Raw genomic sequence first — 14,177 nt, 5'->3', positions numbered from 1 at the left:
AATGCCATCAAGTCTCTGTGGGCATCATACCATAGTAGTATCATATGTGTATAAGTATATATGAATGATAAAAGAACATTTCGAGCCTATCAGAGTAACGTAAGGTCGTTGCATCTCCGATTATATTATGAACTTCATCACCATCATTATGTACCTCAATGGGACTTTAGATTTATACATATAGACTTCCTTGATTAGTATGGCTGACAAGGCCGTCATGAACATCTGCACAACAGGACATAGGCTGACAAGGCCATACAATATCTATATACATGACAACTATCTACAAGTCTCTAAAGAAGTCCATGAACATCATAAGGTCGGGATAGGGCCCCGCCATACCCATATGTACACAAAATTGTACCAAATTAAGACTGCAACTCCGGGACAAGTGCAGTGCTCCGATGCCAACACTGAGTGGGGAAACCTACTGATGCGAACCGTCACCCTATCTATCAAAACCTGTTGGCATGAAACATTGTGTCCCCATCCAAAGGGACGTCAGTACGAATAAAGTACCTAGTATGTAAGACAGAAAATAACATAAGTGAGACATGGAAGTAACATGAGATACGAAGATTAACTTGAACATCTGAAATGCCTCTGAGGCCATGATATGCATAAGTACCGTATATATTCCTATATGACGCCATTGTTTAAATAACACAATCACTCCTCTGTGGGCATCATCATCATAATAACCAACTAATCAGCGGTGCATTTATTAAGCTGTCGTACATAAATATGCATATATAATGCCATCAAGTCTCTGTGGGCATCATACCATAGTAGTATCATATGTGTATAAGTATATATGAATGATAAAAGAACATTTCGAGCCTATCAGAGTAACATAAGGTCGTTGCATCTCCGATTATATTATGAACTTCATCACCATCATTATGTACCTCAATGGGACTTAATATTTATACATATAGACTTCCTTGATTAGTATGGCTGACAAGGCCGTCATGAAATCTTTAAATGCTAAGACCTCGGGAAAGGCCAAGGGTAAATTTGGAACTTCGTAAATTAGTTTCGGGAATTTCAAAACGGGGCATTTTAAGAATTGGGCCCAAGAAATTACAATGCAAATGAAGCCCAAACAAATGAAGGGGGGGCCGGCCATAGTAGTGGCCCAAGCCAATTTCTAAAGGGGCATGTGCTATGCACATGACCCCTAAAGTAGATATATACATGGATTACACTTGACCTTATCACAAAATTAGAAAAAAAATCAAGAACTCACCAAAAAGGGGTTCGGCCGAAGTGGAAAAAAGAAAAGAAGAGAAAAATTCCAAGCTTGTGTGGTGATTCAAAAATCTTGGTTTCTACATATTTGTGAAGTACTCAAGACGCTCTCCGACGTGGTATAAATAGTTTGGCACGGGGACGACATTTTCGACAAGTCGGGTTTTCAAGGAAAGGTAAGAATTTTGCCCCTTTTATGTTATAGAATTGATGTGAATGTGTTAAGCATTGGAAGTAGATGGAGATCCCGTAATTTTAACGTAAATAGAAAGTCGTGGGTGTGTGTGTGTAGTGTGTTTGGCCGTGAGTTATGGAAGGAAAGAAATGGTTTGAATTGATCTTGTTTAAGTTGGCATAATGTGTTGTTGTGACCCTTAGATCGTAATTGATTGATTGTTGAATTAAATTGGCGGTGGAAAACGAATTCGGATATTATCGGAAAGTGTATATCCTTGGTATTCTTATGTATATCAATGTATATTTTGGGGTGCTATAGACTTTAGATATGAATCTATATCGATGTTGACGAATTCGGATTGAAACGACGTTAGTTAGAATGTTCGTCGTGAATTTTAATGTTTTGAAGAATTATGGAACTAATGGATTTTGGTGCAATTTCGTGTATGGTTTGAATTGTAATGAGAATGTGGTTGTATAAGTTTGAATGTGGGAATGAATACAAATAGGTAGATATAGAATTGGAATTTTGAAAGTTTGAATGGAAAGTTGCCAACTTAAGAAATCATGTAGGACTTTGAAGCTAGAGTGAATTGATTGTTGTTTACATTGTTTGGTTGATGTGTGGGCTGTTGTGGTTGGTTAATTTGAGCCGAGCTACGCCTCGGGGATGTTAGATTTATAGGGGAAATGCTGCCGAAATTTCGGTAGGCAAATATGGAGTTAAAGGCATTTTTGAGCCTAAGAATCTCAATTGGTAACTTTGACCATTTGCAGATTTTTGACGAAACGGGACGGACTTTTGGAGGAGCTTACGACATCTGAGAGGTATGTAAAGCTTCCCAATTCTTTATTTGGCATATCTTAGTGTGTTAGTTGAATATGAGACCTTCCGGAGCATTTCTGCTCCTCGAAACCCGATCCACAGGAAAGTTACTATTCATTCAATTCGATTGAAGCCTAAAGGCTCCCTTTTGGCTAGAATGCCATTATTCGTCCGAAACCTATCGAAATGTGGTCGGGTAACCTAGAAATGATTATGTATGACCCTTGGCATATTACTGCTCATAAAAATATGTTCGCCACCTCACTTCGACTCGAGGTGGGTCCGCTACCCCAAAATGCCCGATTTGCCCTTCGGGCCATCTTTGAGAATAGAGTTGAACGTACCACTTCTGATCTTTGGAACATCCTTCCACGGGGTATGTTTGGACTATCCTATGCACTAATCCAGGTTTTGAACTATATGGACCATTTTGGAATCGTTTGGCAAAATGAAACCTTATGTCGACTAAGTATTCGACTATTTTGTAATAGGATATGATTTATGAGTTTACTTTGTTTTGAAACATTATTTTGAAATACGATTTGCATTTGTTTGCTCACGACTCCGCTCGTGCCTTATTATGACTTCGTTCACCGGTTCCCGGGCCGGTTTTGATTCGTGCGTTTTATGATAATTCGGCCGTATGCTGTGTTACGGTTCCCAAGGCTTCGCCATAGGGCCGGGTTCCGTTTGGAGTTATGCTGTGATATGGCTCGGGATGCGATACGCTCACCGATGATTATGATTATGTTCGGGGATGTACGGAGATTTGAAACCTTCTGGTGTTATGCTGTGTGTGGTGCCAGCGTCGGAGTGGCGACCACGTTCTTAAGCGTTTGCATGATTTTATTTGCATAAAATATATGTATATGATTCCGATACAGATTTTGACATACCAGTTTGTACCCCACTTTGACATTTGATTTGCTTTCGGTTTTGATCCATAATTCTGTACTCCGTGCTTTACATACTCAGTACATATTTCGTACTGACCCCCTCTCTCCGGGGGCTGCGTTTTATGCCCGCAGGTGCAGACATCGGTGATCCTCCGCAGTAGGCTTCACTTCTTGCTTTTCGGAGTACTCTTACTGGGTCCGGAGTCCACTCTTGGTACAGACTCCTCTACTCTGTATATACTTTGTATATTTGACAGTTTGGGTACGGCGGGGCCCTGTCTCGCCTTATGTTATGTTTTGAATTCGTAGAGGCCTGTAGTCATCTTTGTGGGGCAAGGGTCCTATGTGTTTATTGTCTGATTTTGCTTTCGGGTCTTAAAGCGGTCTGTTTGATATGATGGCCCCAAATGGCCCTTTTGTATATATTTGTATTTTGACCGGCGATGTCTATTCCGCCGCTTTGTTTGAGTTTGATTTGATATGACCGCTTAAGACATATTTTCGATATAAATTATGTTTGATATAACTTCTTGAAAATTCTGAAATAAGTTTGGATTCGGAAATGAATATGCAATTTGGTCTGGGTACCCAGGTAGGGTGCCAGTCGCGGCCCACGGGGCTGGGTCGTGACAAAAGTGGTATCAGAGCGGTTTGTCCTCGGAATGTCTACAGGCCGTGTCTCGTAGAGTCTTGTTTATCGATGTGTTGTGCACCACATCTATAAACGGGAAGCTACAGGGCATTTAGGATGTCACTTTCTTTGAAATCTTAGATCGTGCGATAGAGCTGTGCTATTAGGATGATTATGATCTGACTCGCCTTTGTGTTTGCAGTGATGCCTCCGAAGAAGGCAACGGCGGCCCAGAAGGGCAAGGCGAGGATTGGAGAGACTAGCCAGGCACAGCGAGCTACCCGGGCTCGTGTCTATGATTTTCCTGAGGATGTGCCTCATTCTGAGGGGTCTGCTACACCCCCACTAGTACAGCCTGGAGCAGGATCTTCAGCAGCTCTAGAGGTCCGTGTACCCGCACCTGAGACTCCAGCTCCTCAGCCAGGGGGGGAGGATAGGACCCTGAGGGAGGCTGTACAGCTGTTGACTACACTGGTAGCAGGACAGGCTCGCAGGCGCGGGCGGAGGGACGACGATGATGATGACAGGCGGGACAGCCTGAGAGTTCGGGAGTTTTTGCTATGTGGCCCTCCAGAGTTCTTCGGGTCTAAGCCCGACGAGGACCCCCACGACTTCATTCGGGGGATGCGACGCTCACTGGACTTGGTCAGGGCTTCAGAGACCGAGTCAGTTGAGCTGGCTTCGCACCGGCTTCGAGATGTGGCTACCCACTGGTACGAGACTTGGGAGCTGTCTAGAGGAGAGGGTGCCCCTCCAGCCACTTGGGATCAGTTTGTGACAGCATTCACCCGCCACTCTTTGCCACCAGAGTTACGGCGGGCACGGGCTGATCGATTCTTACGTCTGCAGCAGAGGGGTCGGAGTGTTCGCGAGTATAACCTTGAGTTTGATTCTCTGGCCCGATATGCACCGGCCGTGGTAGCAGATATGTCCGATCGGATGCACAGATATGTTATGGGATTGGACCGGTATTTGGTTGATAGTTGTATGGCAGTGTCATTGCAGGCAGACATGGACATTTCCCGGCTTCAGGCCTATGCGATGGGTATGGAGGACCGTCGCAGATCTGATCCTGCTGGCAGAGATCGAGACAGGAGGCCGCCCAAGAGGGCTAGATCCGTGGGTTATTCAGGGGATTCTCGAGGCGGACAGCCTCAGCAGCAGCAGCAGTCTGACAGATATTTTCCTCCTTCCGGCCGGGGTACTCAGTCAGGTAGCCGGAGATTCGATAGTACAGGACCGTCTGGGGCCGGTCAGAGCTCCAGAGTGGCAGGTTCACAGGTACCCAGGGGTCCCAGCCAGGCCAGACCACCCAGGCCCCGTTGTCCTCATTGCGGGAAGTCACATCCCGGGGAGTGTTACCGAGCGACGGGAGCTTGTTTTTCTTGTGGCGGTCAGGGCCACTTTATGAGAGATTGTCCATTGGCTAGCGGTTCTGGTAGTGCTGCTCAGCAGACAGGGTCAGCCGCCGGTTCTTCTTCTGCTCCATCAGTTGCACGCCCTGGAGGGCGAGGTATTTCAGCATCGGCAGGACGCGGTCGAGGCCGCGGTGGCACTTCAGGTTCTAGCGGTCCCTCGAACCGCATATATGCTTTGGCCAGCCGCCAGGATCAGGAGGCTTCGTCAAACGTCGTCACAGGTACATTGCTGGTTTTCTCCAGATCTGTATATGCATTGATTGACCCTGGCTCTACTTTATCATATATTTCCCCGCTCGTTGCTAGTAAGATTGGGATAGTGTCTGAGCCTATAAAACCATTTGAGGTAGCTACGCCAGTTGGGGATTTTATTATAGCGAGGCAGATTTATAAGGATTGTTCTGTGACCATTTATGATCGTAGCACTAAGGCTGATTTGATAGAGTTAGACATGCTTGAGTTTGACGTCATTATGGGCATGGACTGGTTGTCTTCCTGTTATGCTAATGTCGACTGCCAGAAAAAGGTAGTCCGTTTTCAGTTTCCAGGGGAACCAGTCATAGAGTGGTTCGGATCTACAGCATCGCCGAGGGGTAAGTTTATTTCATACCTCAAGGCTAAGAAGATGATCCAGAACGGGTATATCTATCATTTGGTTCGTGTGCACGATACTGCCGCGGAGGTACCTACCCTTCAGTCTGTTCCGGTCGTCAGCGAGTTTCCAGATGTTTTTCCTGAAGAGCTTCCTGGCCTTCCGCCTGAGCGAGAGATTGATTTTACTATTGAGTTCATGCCAGATACACAGCCTATATCTATTCCTCCGTACAGGATGGCACCAGCTGAGTTGAAGGAGTTGAAGGAGCAGCTGAAAGATTTGCTGGATAAGGGTTTTATCAGGCCCAGCACATCACCCTGGGGAGCGCCGGTATTGTTTGTCAGGAAGAAAGATGGGTCATTGCGGATGTGTATCGACTACCGGCAGCTGAATAAGGTGACTATTAAGAATAAATATCCCCTCCCCCGGATTGATGATTTGTTTGACCAGCTGCAGGGTGCTAGACATTTTTCAAAGATAGATCTGCGTTCTGGTTATCATCAGGTGCGAGTACGGGAGTCAGATATCCCGAAGACTGCTTTCAGGACTCGGTACGGCCATTATGAGTTCAGAGTTATGTCTTTCGGGCTGACTAATTGTCACGACCCAGCCCCGTGGGCCGCGACTGGTGCCCTTCTGGGACACCCCAAACGAACTCACACCCAGATCATCGTAATCAGACTCGTCCAGACCCAACGTACGCTATTCGAACTCAACATCGTAATCAGACAACTACCGAACACTTATCCTAAGCAGTCGCCCGTACAGATCAGACAAATCACGAATCAGAAAGGAGGCGGAATATACATCGCCAAATTTCACACACACACATCAGAAGGGTGGCGGAATGCACATCGCCCCCAAGTACATACACATGCATACAAACTCAGAGGCCGACTTGGCCATAGCAGTGTACGGGCCGCTTAAGATTGCAAAACAGACTCACATGCAAACACACCGGACCCACGACCCACAAATCTGACTACAGGCCTCTAGACAAACAGAACATAAGACATATGAATATAGGACGGGACAGGGCCCCGCCGTACCCACTCATCCAAGTATACAGAATACAGACACAACAAAAGAGATGTACCAAAAGTAGGCTCCGGATCAAGGGGAGCTCTCCAACACAGCAGAAAGAGTAGCCTAAACTGGAGGACCACCCAAACGAGCTTCTGTACCTGCGGGCATAAAACACAGCCCCCGAAGAAACGGGGGTCAGTACGGGAGAGGTACTGAGTATATAAAGCAGAAGGTACAGAAATCACAAACACAGCTGGAGTCAGAAAGAACAAACACACCGACATCGTAAACAAAGCAAACCTGCGCGGGAGGCGAACGTACAAATGCAAATCAAATCATGTATAGGGTTTAGGAACGTGGTCACCCCCCGACGCTGGTGCCACAACACATCATAGCTCCAGAAGTTTTCAAATCTCCGTACAATCTCCAGACACATCATATCACACACACATCATATCATCAGAACATATCAAATGCCATATCACATCATAACTCCATAAACGGTAACCGGCCCTATGGCGAGGCCTCGGAAACCGTAACACATCATAACTCCCGAATATAACATAGTGCGCACGATCACAAAGTCGGCCCGGGTACCGACGAACGAAATCATAGCAGACAGCACGAACAGAGTAGTGCAGAAACCATATGCATATCAAAAATAATTTACCGAACTCAACATATAATTTACACATAAGTATACACTGACACCAAGAGGCTCGGAGTAGGAATCGGATTGATAAGAGTAGACATATAGAGGTTACGAAGTTCCGAGCCGTCAAATTCGTAAGAAAACTGTTCATGAGTCACTCTTTCGGAATCCTCACATCATCCAAAGTACAGAACGTGCATTAATGGCACAGGAAGTTTCCAACGCATCCTTGGGTCATAAACAAACAGTCGCAGATTAAAACAGACACAAACGAATCAATCAAACTGAATAAGGGGAGCCTCGGGGCTCGCGGGCCCACCTCGGGTCCAATTGAGGCGGCGGACACAAATCGCAGGTTTTTGGCTTCATATAGTCATTTACAAAAGTTTCGAAGAGTTTCGGACTCAACAGCACAAGTTATGGAGGTACGAGCGTTCTTTTACCCAAATGGGACCAAAAGGTTTCAATCGCGCTGAATGAATAGTGCTCGAACTTGAACCTCGATTTCCGAGAGCAGAGTTATTCCCGAGATTCCGAAATTTACCTAGTAGGTCTAGGACATGCCAAAAGAATAAGAGGTAGGCTTTACATACCTGGTTGGCGCCTTACGCTCCTCAAATCGCAATTCCCGTTTCGTCCAGAAACTGCAAATGGTCACCTTTACCAGTTATTATTCATGAGAGTTGACATTTTCATTTTTGGGGCTATACTTGGCTACCAAAATTTCGGCAGCATTTCCCCTATATATCTAACGCCCCCGAGACTTAGCTCGGCTCAAAATACAACAACAACAACAACCCAAACATCATTATACATTACAAACCACACTAGATTCGAAATTTCACCTTAATACATAAGTTGGTAATCCTATTTCCAAACTTCACAATTTCAACTCATACCCACATTATTGTATTCATTCATTCAAGATTATTTCATTACATAACAAACAAGTTCCAAACCATATACAAACATCCCCAAAGTTCACTACTTTCAAATTTTTATTCAAAACACCAAAAGTTACGACTAGCGTTCTAACTTGCGTCGTTTCATTCCAAATTCGTTATTATCAACCATAAACCTTATTTAAGGTCTTTAGTGTCATAAATATACTATGATATACACCAATATCCCAAAGGTATACATTTTTCCGATAACGTCCGAAATCATTTTCTAACACCCATTCGATTCTCCAAACATTCACTTACGATACAAAGGTCATGACAACACAACTAACAACCTTAAACAAAATCAATTCACACTTGTTCTCCTATCTTAAGGCACACGGCCAAACACACTCTTTTCACACACACACGCCACACACAAACACAACCCCATCCCATAATCTTTACACTAATTCCATCACTAACACATATGTATCCCTTTCATAACATAAAAACATTGAAATCTTACCTCTTCTTTTAAATTCCGATTCGCCGCAAACGTCGTCCTCTCGTCAAACTAATTGTATCACCACGAAGAGCACCTCGAACCCATCAATTATTCCAAAAGAGACTATGTGATTGGATTAGAAACAAGCCACAATTGTTTTTTTTCTCTCTCTTTTTTTTTCGGCCGAATGGGTTTTCTTGTTGGAGTCAAAGTTCAATTGGTTCTTTTCTTGCTAAATCAAGACAATGTATTGATATATATCCACAATTGGTCATGTGCATAGCACATGACCAAAAAAGATGGGCTTGGACTTGCTCCATTTGGGCCGGCCACTTCACTTTCTTTGGGGCCTCATTTTGTATTCCATATTCTTGGTCCAAATCATGGTATGTCCCGTTATGTAATTCCCGAAACAAATTTCCGAAATTCCAAATTTTCCCTCGGCCTTCCCCGAGGTCTTAACATTTATGACTCCATAACCAACGTGTTCATATTCACCAAAATCAAAATATTTCCTCAACGCACACAAGTCTTCTTTATTTCTTGATTTCCCGTTATACGAAAATACGGGACATAACACTAATGCTCCAGCAGTATTTATGGATCTGATGAACCGGGTATTTCGGCCTTTCCTGGATATGTTTGTTATTGTGTTTATTGATGATATCCTGATTTACTCGCGATCAGTCGAGGAGCATTCAGATCATTTGAGGACGGTACTTGGCATCCTCCGTCAGCAGAAGTTATATGCTAAATTCTCTAAGTGTGAGTTCTGGTTGACTTCTATGGCATTCTTGGGCCATATTGTCGGCGCAGATGGTATTCGGGTCGACACGCAGAAGATTGAGGCTGTGCAGAATTGGCCCAGGCCTACTACACCGACAGAGGTGCGTAGTTTTCTTGGATTGGCTGGGTATTACCGCAGGTTCGTGGAGGATTTCTCTTCTATTTCAGCACCACTGACGAGGCTTACCCAGAAAGCAGCGAAATTCCAGTGGTCGGATGCCTGCGAGCGCAGCTTTCAGATGCTGAAGGAGAGATTGATTACAGCACCAGTTCTGGCTCTTCCAGAGGGATCTGACGGGTATGTTGTCTATTGTGACGCCTCTGGTATTGGGATAGGATGTGTATTGATGCAGCACGGTCGAGTTATAGCCTATGCTTCCCGACAGCTCAGACCGCACGAGAAGAACTATCTTACTCATGATCTTGAGTTGGCCGCGGTGATTCATGCTTTGAAGATTTGGCGGCATTATTTATATGGGGTCCATGTTGATATCTATACGGACCATAAGAGTCTCCAGTATATTTTTAGGCAGAAGGAACTAAATTTGCGGCAGCGGAGATGGCTTGAGTTACTAAAGGACTACGACGTTGATATTCTGTACCATCCGGGGAAAGCCAATGTGGTAGCTGACGCGCTTAGCCGCAAGTCCGTGGGCAGTCTGGCTGATGTTCCATCTGATAAGAGAGTTTTGGTTCGTGATATTCATCAGCTGGCCAGCCTCGGAGATCGTTTGGTGGATTCTGGAGATTCTGGGATTTCTGTCCGTCCAGTTGCTGAGTCATCTATTATTCAGGAGGTAAAGCAGCGCCAGTTTGAGGATCCTACTTTGATTCAGTACAGAGATGTGGCCCTTAGTAAATCAAAGACTCAGTTTCGAGATCTCGCCTGACGGAGTATTATTAGTACTGACGGCAGGATTCTGTGTACCGGACTGTTGCGGGCTTACGGCGGCAGATTATGGGCGAGGCCCATAATGCACGGTATTCTGTTCATCCTGGTTCCACTAAAATGTATCGGGACCTCAGGTGTTTGTACTGGTGGGACGGCATGAAGAAAGATATTGCTGAGTTTGTTAGTCAGTGCCCGAACTACCAGCAAGTTAAGATCGAGCATCAGAAGCCCGGTGGATTATTAGCAGGAGATGGAAATTCTAGCCTGGAAATGGGAGATGATTAATATGGATTTCGTTGTTGGATTACCGCGTACTCCTACGCAGGTACGACTCTATCTGGGTTATTGTTGACAGGCTGACGAAATCAGCCCATTTCCTTCCGGTCCGGACTACATTATTCGGCTGAGGACTACTGCCAGATTGTATATCAGAGAGATAGTCAGACTTCACGGAGTCCCTATATCTATTATTACTGACCGAGGTACCCAGTTTACAGCAAATTTCTGGAGGTCATTTCAGGAGGGATTAGGGACTCAGGTGAGTCTCAGTACAGCTTTTCACCCTCAGTCCGACGGGCAGGCCGAGCGCACTATTCAGACGCTCGAAGATATGTTGCGGGCCTGCGTTATTGATTTCAGGGGCAGCTGGGATGATCATTTGCCGCATTATTGAGTTTGCCTATAATAACAGTTATCACTCCAGCATCCAGATGGCTCCGTACGAGGCCCTTTATGGCAGGAGATGCAGGTCTCCTATTGGCTGGTTTGACGTGGGCGAGACTAAGTTGATTGGGCCAGATGTGATCCAGGAAGCTGTAGATAAGGTAAAGCTTATTCGAGAACGATTATTGGCTGCTCAGAGTCGACAGAAAGCTTATGCAGATAGACGACGTCGACCGTTAGAGTTCCGGATTGGCGACTGGGTATTCCTGAAGGTGTCGCCCATGAAGGGTGTCATGAGATTCGGTAGAAAGGGTAAGTTGAGCCCCCGGTACATTGGGCCGTATCAGATCGTGCGAAAGATAGGCGAGGTCGCCTATGAGCTAGACTTGCCATCCGACTTGGAGGCCGTACACCCGGTGTTTCATGTGTCTATGTTGCGGAAATGCATTGGTGATCCTGCCAGGATATTCCCAGTTGACGACATTCAGGTGACGGAGCAGTTATCTTATGACGAGCAGCCTGTATCTATTCTGGATCGACAGGTGCGGAGACTACGCACTAAAGAAGTGCCCTCCGTCAAAGTCCTGTGGCGCAACAATAATCGGGAGGAGATGACTTGGGAGGCGGAGGACGAGATGAAGAAGAAATATCCCCACTTGTTTCCGACATCCGCAGGTAATCTAATTTCTTTTTCAGTTTGTTGTGTTGATTGATAAAATGAATTATGTATGTCATCATTAAAAAGGGACACTCCTGCCTTGATCATAAGACCTTATAAGATTAATTTAACATTCGGGGACGAATGTTCTTAAGGGGGGGAGAATGTTATGTCCCGTGTTTTCGTATAATTGGAAATCGTGAAATAATTACGACTTGTGGATTATAAGGACATATTTTGATTTTAGTGAATATGACTATGTTGGTTGTGAAATCTTTAAATGCTAAGACCTCGGGAAAGGCCAAGGGTAAATTTGGAACTTCGTAAATTAGTTTCGGGAATTTCAAAACGGGGCATTTTAAGAATTGGGCCCAAGAAATTACAATGCAAATGAAGCCCAAACAAATGAAGGGGGGGCCGGCCATAGTAGTGGCCCAAGCCCATTTTAAAGGGGCATGTGCTATGCACATGACCCCTAAAGTAGATATATACATGGATTACACTTGAACTTATCACAAAATTAGAAAAAAAATTCAAGAACACAAGAAAGAAGGGGTTCGGCCGTGAATAGTGTAGAAGAGAAAAAGGAATTCCCAAGTTTGTTTAGTGATCCAAAAATCTTGGTTTCTACATAATTAAGAAATACTCAAGACGCTCTCCGACGTGGTATAATTGGTTTGGCACAAGGATTCCGTTTGCGACAAGTCGGAAAGTTAGTAAAAGGTAAGAATCTTGCCCCTCTAATGTTATAGAATTGCTATGAATGTGTTAAGGATTGGAAGTAGACGAGAATCCCGTAATTTTAACGTAAATAGAAAGTCGTGGGTGTGTGTTTGTAGTGGGTTTGGCCGAGAGCCATAGAAGGAAAAATTGGTGTGAATTGATCTTGGCTAAGTTGGTATAGTGTGTTGTTGTGATCCTTATATCGTAAATGATTGATTGTTGAATTAAATTGGCGGTGGAAAACGAATTCGGATATTATCGGAAAGTGTATATCCTTTGTATCTTTATGTATATCATTGTATATTTAGGGTGCTAGAGACTTTAGATATGAACTTATAATGATGTTAATGAATTCGGAATGAAACGACGTGAGTTAGAATGTTCGTCGTGCACTTTTGATTGTTTTGAAGAATTATGGAACATAATGGATTTTGGTGTAATTTCGGGTATGGCTTGGATTGTAGTTAGATTGTGATTGTATAAGTTTGAATGTGGAAATGAATCCAATTATGTAGATGTAGAATTGGAGTTTTGAAAGTTTGAATGGAAGTTGCCAATTTAGATAACAAAGTGGAATTTTGAAGCTAGAATGGCTTGATTGTTGTTTGTGTTGTTTGTTGATGTGTGGGCTGTTGTTGTTGTTGTATTTTGAGCCGAGCTAAGTCTCGGGGATGTTAGATTTATAGGGGAAATGCTGCCGAAATTTCGGTAGGCAAATATGGAGTTAAAGGCATTTTTTTGAGCCTAAGGATCTCATTGGGTAACTTTGACCATTTGCAGATTTTTGACGAAACGGGACGGGACTTTTGGAAGAGCTTACGACGTCTGTGAAGTATGTAAAGCTTCCCAATTCTTTATTTGGCATATCTTAGTGTGTTAGTTGAATATGAGACCTTCCGGAGCATTTCTGCTCCTCGAAACCCGATCCACAGGAAAGTTACTATTCATTCAATTCGATTGAAGCCTAAAGGCTCCCTTTTGGCTAGAATGCCATTATTCGTCCGAAACCTATCGAAATGTGGTCGGGTAACCTAGAAATGATTATGTATGACCCTTGGCATATAACTGCTCGTAAAAAATATGTTCGCCACCTCACTTCGACTCGAGGTGGGTCCGCGACCCCAAAATGCCCGATTTGCCCTTCGGGCCACCTTTGAGAATAAAGTTGAAAGTACCACTTCCGATCTTTGGAACATCCTCCTACGGGGTATGTTTGGACTATGCGATGCGCTAATCTATGTTCCGAACTATATGGACCATTTTGGAAACGTTTTGCAAAATGAAACTTTATGTCGGCTAAGTATTCGACTATTTTGTATTCTAAAATGACTTATGAGTTCACTTTGCTTTGAAAGACTATTTTGAAATACGATTTGCATTTGCTTGCTCACGACTCCGCTCGTGCCTTATTACGACTTCGTTCACCGGTTCCCGGGCCGGTTTTGATTCGTGCGCTGTATGATGAATTCGGCCGTATGCTGTGTTACGGTTTCCGAGGCTTCGCCATAGGGCCCGGTTCCGTTTGGAGTTATGCTGTGATATGGCTCGGGACGCGATATGCTCACCGATGATTATGATTATGTTCGGAGATGTA

Source organism: Lycium barbarum, unplaced genomic scaffold (genome assembly GCF_019175385.1).
Source record: "Lycium barbarum isolate Lr01 unplaced genomic scaffold, ASM1917538v2 unchr_scaffold_02, whole genome shotgun sequence".
In the NCBI taxonomy this organism is placed as follows: domain Eukaryota; kingdom Viridiplantae; phylum Streptophyta; class Magnoliopsida; order Solanales; family Solanaceae; genus Lycium; species Lycium barbarum.
This window is presented reverse-complemented; position numbering follows the sequence as displayed.